The sequence below is a fragment of the Rattus norvegicus genome, chromosome 8 (assembly GCF_021556685.1).
Source record: "Rattus norvegicus strain SHRSP/BbbUtx chromosome 8, alternate assembly SHRSP_T2T, whole genome shotgun sequence".
Taxonomy (NCBI): domain Eukaryota; kingdom Metazoa; phylum Chordata; class Mammalia; order Rodentia; family Muridae; genus Rattus; species Rattus norvegicus.
Genome location: NC_141541.1, coordinates 58,373,041 through 58,383,254, shown reverse-complemented (window position 1 = coordinate 58,383,254; position 10,214 = coordinate 58,373,041).

Sequence of the window (10,214 nt, the reverse complement as noted above, 5' to 3'; positions counted from 1 at the left end):
GTTTTGTGTTTAGCTAGACAGTATGTCCTGGCTCCCTTGAGTAAGGAAGAAAGCTGATTGTAGGATGGATGGATCTCATCCATTTTGGAAGTCATTGCTTGTGTCTTGGAATAGGGACTTCTGCTGGTTCCTTTAGTTAAGGAACTCATGAGTCAGTTTTTCTCCATTCTGGAAAAAACGAGCATCAGAGGGAAGTATGGGAAACCTGAGAAGACAGAAGGGTGGATTTTGTTTTATTTTCAGACCAAGGAAAGCTTACAGAAGTTGGGGAAGTAAGTGTGTGTGGAGAGAGAGTGTGTGTGTGGGGGGAGGGGTAGGGTTTGGGGAGCAGCTACCATCATTTTATTCAGGTTCCTCTCAGCAGGATTTGTTTTTCGATTCACAGACTCATTATTATCCTTCCCCAGAGTCTCTGGTGAAATAGGAGAATTGATTTCTGTATCTGGGTCCTCCATTTTTCATCCATCCATCCATCCATCCATCCATCCATCCATCCATCCATCCATTCATTATCCATTCATTCATATGTCTGTGGGCACCTATATGCCATAGTACACATAGGGAGATCAGAGAACAGCATACAGGGTTTAGTCCTCTCCTACCATGTGGAGCCTGGAGATTTAATGCAACTGTTAGGCTTGGCTATAAGCACCCTTTCCTCCTGAACAAACTTGTGGTCTCTGGAGCTGGGCTCTCTACACTCCTGGTCTCTCTTTTACTTCTACAGGAGCACAGGGGCATCTGAAGCCCACTTTGTCTGATACCTTCTTGCCTGGTGGTCAGATCTTCACAAGAAAACCTTCAGCAACCTGGGCAGGCCTACCAGTCCCTGGTAGACCTCTCCTGCGCTGACGATGGGCAGGTGCTTCCTCTTCTCTCTTCTGCATCCTCAGGGAACTCAATTCTCCAGCACAGGAGAGAAAATTAAGCAAAGCAACATCATAGATTTATTTTGATTGCACAGAAGAATCTCATCTGCATATATTAGAGTGGAGGCAATAGTCAAATGTATTAAAGCATGTTTTTTTTTCGATATAGAAATTTCTTGGTATTAGCCAAAGCTTTGACATTGGTACCTCTGGGCTCTAGAGACATCTGAAGATCAGGAGGAGCAGATGGGACCATCCATAGCTGACCTCCCAGGGCCCCAGACAGGTGCTGCTGTTGCTTGCTGTCTTCCCTAGCTGTCTGCTATGAGGCTTGTTGTTCCCATAGCACTCAGTCATTTAGATTTAAGGAACTGAAGCTACTTTAAAAAATGTAAATGTTGCCTGTAAGGGTAACATATTAAGATATAATTTGCATTAGCTTGAATTAATTTTTTTCAGGTTAGCACTACTCCCTTATGAGTGCTCAGAAGCGGTGGAAATTGGTTTTGATTGGGGATGGAGCAAAGAGCCAAGAGGTGCCAGCTGGGAAGGCAGGGCAGGTAGGACCTTTACTGTGGAGGCCAGCCGCGGGCACTATCTGTTTGTCTGGGGATGAGCTGGATGCAGCGTTAAGAGCCAGGTCACCAGAGCCAAGCTCGTGAGCACTGGGTGCATTAGCAGGCAGCCTATCGATCATCTACACTCTACTGGTGGCTTACTCAATTGTTGACTCTTAATCACCACACTCATTTCATTTCCTCTGCCAGAGACGAGTGTATTAGTTACTGTTTTCAATGCAGCTGCAGAGTACCTGACAAAAGCAGGGAGAGAGACCAGCCAGTCGATGCTTGCTGTGTGATGATGTGGATCTGAGTGCAATTCAGAGTCCACTATGGCACTTCCTAAGAGACTTGGATGCCCACGTGCATGCCCACATCTATCTGCCCAGTTTCCACACAGGAAGAAGGAGGTCATTATAGTTCACAGGGATGCTACGAAGATGAGCAGAGGGCAGGCACTCAACGAATAGTATCATACATACATCTTGATTTTCAAGGAAATAGCAACATCATGCACAGGACCCCAACTATGATCTCCAAGTCATCACGAAGGAAAGCTGACATCCCTAAAACTCAACAAGGCAAGATACAGCTGGAATCTTAAGCCACTGAGATTCCCAGGTGGCCATTCCATTATCTCCACAGATTGACGAGACCTTTAGGACTAATGGACCCTTCTACAGCCTGTGAGATATTAGATCCATGAGCAAAACCACTCAGGAAACTATTCTGTTTTATTACTCACAGTATATAATGGATGCCTGAACACGCTTTCAAAAACCAACCCACCACAACTCTATATGGACATGAATTCAACCAGGTGGCACTGTGTTTGATTCATGGTGACTGCTCATTGCAGGGTGGGCTCTTAAGGCCTCCTTAGTCCCTGCCCTGACCCTTTCAGTCACTGGTGCTGTCCATTACGGTGTAGGGCTTTGTAACTAAGCTTTATGTCTATTTCTTGGTATTCCAGAAGACAAATTTGAAGATAGAACCTTAAAGAAAACCAAGTGCAGTTCATCACAACTCAACAAAGAGGGCAAGAGGAAGGTAAGAAAGAACTTACCACATGGCTTTGAAATATGATTTCTGGTGAAGGCAGTTGCTTTATTTTGTTCTACAGAGAATTAAAATTATTCAACAGATGAAGCTGTAGTTTTTGGCTTTCAGAAGGCTATCACATATTGAGTTTCTACCTATGAGAGTCTCCGTGCTTCCGGTGAAATGAAAGAAAACTAGAGGGTCCGTTTCCCCCAAAGCAGGGATCAAATCCAAGTCTTAACATTCAGTGTGTATATTTCACTAACCTGCTTAGGCTTCTTGGCCCAGAAGCCGTCCATCTTCAGATGAAATAATAAGTGGTCAGCAGTCCACAACCGCAAAAGACTTTCACTACAAAGTTCAAAGGTGAGGGCAAATTGACAGAGGTATTTTATTCAATGTACATGGGTTGAGTTTCTTTTATAATTTTAGCTTTGGTTTGGGCTAGGCTTTGCTGGGGGCTTTTGAAGTGTGTGTGTGTGTGTGCGTGCGCGTGCTTGTCTGTCTGTCTGTCTGTCTGTCTCTATCTCTCTCTCTCTCTGTCTGTCAGGCTTGGGCAGGATATCACTCTATAGACCAGACTGGCATGCAACTCATATATAATCCAGGCTAGGCTCCAACTTGAAACAATCCTCCATCTTCAGCCTCCCGAGTCCTGGGATTACAGGTGTGAGCCACCGTGCCTAGCTCTGTCTGAGCATTTTCATTTGCTTTTTAAAAACGAACTTGATTTAAAAACAAAACAACAAAGATCCTGTGCTTCAGCTAAACACGTCTGTGGGAAGCTAACCCCCCGGGGTTATAAAACAGTAAACACTGAGTCCTAATTGAAGCTAAAACACCTCAGAGAATAGGATGGCGCTCGAGTCCTGAGTGAGGAGCCTAGTTACAGGAAGCCCTGAGAAGGGACTTGCAGGCAAGTCAAATTCCCTGGCAGCAGGATATGTTCTTTCTCTGCAGAATTTCCTCAGCTTCCTCTGGATGCAAAGGGGACATTGGGAGTTTATAAAAGAGCTTCGCAGGTCCAAGGAACATTGCCTGCAGAATCCTTACCTCCTTTTGGTTTCTCTCAGTAAGTACTAGGAGAGACATAGCAGGGAGATGCCAAGAAATGCAGCCTGTCTGTCTATTTTCTTATAAATTGGGTGATGGGACAGCTCAGACAGGCACAGTATCTGTGTTTAATTAACAAGCTGGGGCGAGCAAATGCTTGTAATTGATTGATGCTAAAGAAGGAGACATTGGCAAAATACCCAGTGCCTGCTAGTTTTCCCTTTCAGGCAGCTGTTTGCCACAGCTCCCAAAACCTTTGCAGAAATAGTCCTTGGCCCACCAGGAAGAAAGCAGCTGTAGATATATGCTATGATTACTCTCATGACTCAGACTGCCAGTATTGAACACTTTGGCAGTTTGAAGGTCCATGTGTAGCAACAGGACCAAAGAATTGAAGGGCTCCTGGGACAAAGCCAGTATTGGGACCACGGACCATGCTAACCTGCCCTTGTTCAGCAGGTTTTCTGGAACCACTGTAGGCTGCAGAAGAACCACAGCACAGAGCTCTAGAGAGGTGAAGCTGTTATTCTCACCAAATTCAATCTCTTTCTTAGAAGCTATTCTTGGCTTAATACTTGCCCTCGTGGAGGCTTAAACACGAGATATCAAGTAGCCATGGGAGCTGAGGTACTTATCATATACTAGTACTATCCAGTCTTCTGAATTACTGGACTCAAACACAAAGTCAATGGCAGTTGGCCACCATGAGGAAGAATATGTAAAAGGCTGAGCTTGCCATGGTCCTCCAAGCTGAAGTCAGAGATGGGTAGAGGTCACTGTTGAAGATCCTAATGGCCCAGTAGCCCTTCAGATCTACATATAAGTTCCGTGAGGACCATACTGTGTAGAATGGTGGTTCTCACTGGGTTAGTTCGCCCCCTAGTGTCTGAAAACATTTAGAGAGTGGGAGGGGACGCTCTAGTCCCCGATCAGGTTTAGGACAGGGGTGAAACAGTACAGCATTTCTCTACCCAAGTCATGCCCAGTTCCCAGACTGAGGAACTGCTGTAAAGAAAGGGGAAGGGGGGACTAGTGATTAATGTGTTAGCAATAACAGCCCTCATTTTTATCCCTTGCAACAGGGTCCGAGTGGACATTGCTTTACTACAAATCCTATATTTCTTTGTGTGAATTTTAATATCTAGGGCACAGGGGTCATATAGCCCCCAGATCCTCAAAAGAGTTCCATTGTGAGAGTTTAAGAATCCTTGCTATAAGCATCTATGTGATCACCCTGCTTTTGCAGCAGACCCCGCTCCCAGGAGACAACAGGCACCACCTTCTCCTGTACCCACCCATCAACCTGTTCTAGTGTCTCCAGAGGCAGACAGATTTTTGACTCTGGTTCTCTTTTGTCTGCAAAGAAATTAAGAATAGCTTGCACCCTCTGTATATCTCTTTGACACATAAATACCATCGTAATAACAGTTTTTTTTTACTTGCCTGTTCAGTAAATTTCCTGAATTTACCCATCATAGCGGTAAAAACACCAGCATTCTGTCTGTTCTCACAGACTTACAGCCTATGGTGTTATTTTCCTAATCACCTTGCTGATAGGAAAACAAAGAATTCCGATTTAATCAGTTCTCCCCCAAGTTCTGTGGTTCTCTTGAGGAGCTTTGAGTTTCCTGTTCTAGAAGTCTCCTCTTTCATCATTAATGGTTGCACTTCCTTTGAGGTCCTCTGGGGAAAGTAGCCACATGGTGCTATTTCTCTTGTTTATGTAGTCTGTGTGGTGCATGGGAAACATGGGGTGGGGCTGGGGGTGTCCAGTGTTTTGCCATCTCCTACAGACAACCCCCACCTCAAGTTGAAATTAGAACTCACTTACTCCTGATTACAGTTCACTGTGAAATGTCGCTAGCCATCTCCAAGGTCAGGGACCTCAGCTGAGTGCCTGGACTTTGCCTCTTCCCCTAAGGGTCAGGGTTTAAGGTAAATAGTGCAGGAGTGGATCATGCTGTCTCCCACAGGGCTGCCTCTCTCTCCTGCTTCCTACCATCTCAGCTGAGTGACATTTATGCCAGCTGCTCCCAAAGGGAGTCACTCTGGTGAAATGTCACAGGCTTCAGCATGAATGGCCCTTCTCCATCCTTCATTTCTTTTCTAGCTGTCTCCCTCCCACATCTCAAGTGCCTTCTTTGTTTTGAAAGGACACTGCCTTGATATTGAAGTGCCGGAAAAAGTAATTACATTTTCTTTCCAGGTCTGCCTCTCAAAAAAAAAAAAAAAAAAAAAAGCCTTCGAATCATCCCTGACTGAAACACGCGATTATTCCCCAGGGAAAACGAAATTAATGGCAGCTTCAGCGGCTTCCGTTTCCTGGGTCTCACCTGCTACTTCTTCCCATGTGAAGGCAATGATGCTGGCCTTGCTGATTGCTGCTGCCTCCTGACCTCCTCTGTCATCTCCTGAGAGCCGGGACCCCTCATGCTGCAGAGACCAAACACCTCATTCAGTGTCACACAAGTAGTAAGCGGCGGTTCTCCCTCAGGTGTGCGGTTGGCTCCGTTTCTTCCTTTGCTCACTGTTCCCTACCACACTTAAGTTTTCCTGTCCTTGACCCTTTTGTGAGACTGCTCCAGAGAGTCAGAGATGTCCTACTCTTGAAATTTAATCTCCCTTTTTCCTTTCTTTCCTTGACATTTCTGCAGGACCGGGTCATATCCCCATCATTCTGAACTCATGCTTCGGGTGGAGTCAGGCTTGATTCTGATTTGGAACCTTCGGTACTTTTTCTCAGAAAGCTCACCTATTCCCATGGCTTTACCTCTTCTAGGTTTGACGCCACGTTTCCTGCTGTCCTATGTCTTGGGTGTCCTCCCCTAATGAGGCCACTGACAACATATGCAATGTGTTTATGTTGGACCTTATCGCCCTTGGTCAAAGTCTATGTTGTAGAGCCATTTCCTCCAACCTTGAGTGTTTCCTCCTGGGAAGAGAGAAACACATTCCCTCCCAGCAAGAGAGGAAACGCATACAATTCACAAGGCTCAGAAAGTTACAGGGATCCTCCCCAAGGTTAAGCAGTAACAAATGTTAGGCAGAGGGGTGCCACCGATGAGTTGTACCGGAAGGTGAGCATTTTGAGTCAGCACTTGTGTGCGGTGGGGGTTTTTGGTGACGCAGCTGTCTTTGAGTCACTCGAAAGCAACACTGAACGCATTCTCCTTCTGATGACTGCCACAAACTCATCAATTCATCAAGCTGGACTGGGGTGGAATCGTGTCTCTGGGCTGTTGTTGCTGCCCTACCTTGGCATTTGTTTACTTCTCCTTAGGAAAAGTCACATAACAGACTGCCTTTCATTCAGCTGCCCCACTGCAGCCAATTTCCTGTTCTTCCGTTAAGTGGGTTTGAAGCATAATCAATGTGGCTCACTCCTTCTTCTTCCTCAGCTTCTCTTTATTCAATCAGCTACTAAAACAGATTTATTGGTTGTCCATTAAGTAATTCCTTACATGCATATTCTCTCCTCTGTCTTTACCACTAATGCTCTGGCTCTGCCTCACACAAGGAAACTCTTCCTCTAATGTCCTGACTCTCTCTCTGGCCTATCTTCCCTGACGCCAACCATCTTTCTAAACCTACGTTTATGTTGCTATGTTGCTCGTTAGCTCTGCGTTCTTCTGCTGTCTGCCCTTCTAGCCCTCCTAGTCACTGTTTAGAAGACCCAGAATAACACCCAGTCCTCTCAGGTTGACATTCAAAGGCACTTCCAAAACTCAGTCTTGATCTAGAATACCCTTAACTTCTATTAGTTTCTTTCTGTCTCTCTGTCTCTCTGTCTCTCTGTCTCTCTCTGTCTCTCTGTCTCTCTGTCTCTCTGTCTCTCTCTCTCTCTCTCTCTCTCTGTCCCCTGATTTTAGATAAAGCAACTAAATTGCTCTCCTGGAATCTGTCTCTAAATCTAAAAGGTGGATGTAGTTTCTTTAGGAGTGAAGCTAAATATCATTTATTTAACATTTATTAGGAAGGTACTAGGGCTTTCTCAGTACTATGTGGCAGGTTCTGGGAACTTGCAAAGATAGATAAGGTGTTATTTCTCCTCAGGCTTGCTTAGGTAGTTGGGAGATGTGCACACAGAAACCTTAGGATCTAGGTCTATGGAGATGGCTCAGTCAAAAAAGTGTTTGCTACACAAGCATAGAGCTGGGCTTGAATTCTCAGTACTCAGGTTAAAGGCTGGACATGGTGGCACACCTGTAAGCCCAGCCCTAGGGTGGGAGGATGGAGACAGGAAGATAGCTGGAGATTTTGGCTATTCAGCCTGGCCGAATGGATGAGCTCTATGTTCAGTGAGAAATCTTGTCTCAAAAGTGAGGAAGATGCTAAACAGCAACGTACGTACTTTACATGCCTCCACACATGTGTGCACATGTCCACATGCACATGGCATTTCTCTCTCTCTCTCTCTCTCTCTCTCTCTCTCTGTCTCTGTCTCTCTCTCTCTCTCTCTCTCTCTCTCTCTCTCTCTCTCTCTCTCTCTCCTCCCTTCATCACCTCAGGATATTATTAGTAGGATAGGTGAGTGTTGGCTTATGTACAGGAATCCTAAGTGCCCTGCCTTGGCCTTACCCCATCAAACTAGCTAGCCCCTTCTGAAAACCACCCTTGAGTCACCGCTACTTGCCCTTTCCCCATGCCCTCAGGCCCAGCTTCTCACCGTGCAATGACTTCTTACAGGTGACATATTTACATTTTAATAGGAGACAATTCAAAGGAGGGCATTTTAAGTACTGTGGCAGATAAGTGGGGCTGTGTTTTGAGTTACGGTGGTTTTGGGAGCCTCAAATCACACCCACTCATACTATTTTGTAAGGGTGCTTCCCCTCCCCTCAGGATTCCGGAGTGCAGGATGCCTCTTTGTGGCTGTGTGGCTTCCCTGGGCTGCGGGAGCACTCTGGAGCGTTGGACTCCCAGTGCAATGATGGATGAGGCGTCTGCTCCACGATGGGCCATTACAAACAATTCATTACTGCAAAATGGACTTACCCTCATTAGCCCAGGAGCTCCGAGTTTAATGTGGCATTCTGCAATCTCCCAGACTCTGCGACACACAATGAATGCGTGCATCACATTTTATAGAGCCAGGAAACCTGAACTTCAGGAAACAATGGAGCTTTGGCATGCCCCCTGAGTTAGTTGACATATTTAGTCTTCATGGACACGCCTGTTTTGTAGACAAACCCTGTAGCTCACAACCTCATTATTAGAAATTAGTTCGCTCCATTGCTTGTGCCCAAGGGCACAGCTTTCCTTGGGGGACAGTTATGTCCTTATCACCCTGGTGCCTGTGGTAGATGAATGGCTTTCTGAAGTTCAGACCTAGGAATGTTTCTCCTGGGGTGGTCCTGGCCCTTCATCATGGGTCACCAGTGTAATCTGCACATTCTTGCTCAGTGCACTTGAGAAAGATTCCCATTCTTCTTTATATTTGAGCAAAATCGTGGCCATACATCCATATCTCCCCCACCCGCCCCGAGTGCATTATCCAGAACCAGCAATCAGTTCAAATAATGTGTGACAGACATGGTGTCAATTTGCTAAACTTTTGATATTAGAGGTACAGCTACTGATGCGCGAACTCCCCGCCTGGCTCAGCTCATCTTTGGGAAATTACCCGGCCACTTGTCACACTCCCACAAAATGACAGTTCTCCTTTAGGGCTTCTTTTTCTTCAATAGTTCATGCATCTCCAAGGATTCTTTTAGCTAGAAAATTCTACGTTGCCTTTTACCAAGCTACCAATCAACAATTGGGGGACTTTTTTAAAGCCTAGGGTCAAATTCTGGATAATCAACCTCTTTGGTGGCCATGACAGTGACTGAGGAAGACAATGCTTTGGTTTCCAAAGCACGGTCGGTTGCCCTATTTCCTCTCCTCGGGAACTGTACTTGGTAATTCATTTTCTGCTCCCTGATTTGTCTCCATAAGCAGTGGTCTGTCTCCAACCTAAAAATGCTTATTCATTCGATCATCTATCTGTTGCCAAAACACCGAGCATTCATTATGTGAAAAAGCCTGTGTTGGGAAGTTGGGCTGTGCTGAGCTCAGGATTTCTTAGATTTTGTAGCTCTGCCGTTCACCGCAATGAGATTCATCAAATACTTGTTGAGTGTCTGTAGTGGGCCAGGTCCTCAGCTGCAGGGCCATCAGACACTCCTGACGAGGAACACACACCAGCTGTTGGCATCATCCCTGGGCACAGTAACGACAACGCATTCTCACACAGCCTGCCCCTTTCTTGCTCACCAAAGGAATCTTCCAGTCCATGTTTCTGTTAGGATGCTCATCTTAGGTCTTTGCTGACTTCCCATTTGGAATGTGTGGAAATAAAAGGAGAACGTTCTCATCTTCTAGCACAACTTCTTACCCATGTCCCGGTAACTATAGCTTCTTTTCTCACCTCTGACTTCTTTTCATTTCTCTATCACCATCTTTCCCTTGAAAGAAAAATCCAGGATCCTGTGTAATTTCCATTTATTCTGAAGGAGACACTGTGTGACAGGAGGGTCTTTATCCATTATTTGATGGATATTTTTTTTCTATCTTTAAGTTGTTATGGAAAAAGCTGCTAGGAGCAGTCCAGTAGAAGTTTGTTTTCATTTCTCCTGCCTGGAGATTGAGCAGTGGCAATTCCATGTTTGCCATTTGGTGAAACCGTGAGTCTGCTTCACAGAGCATCTCT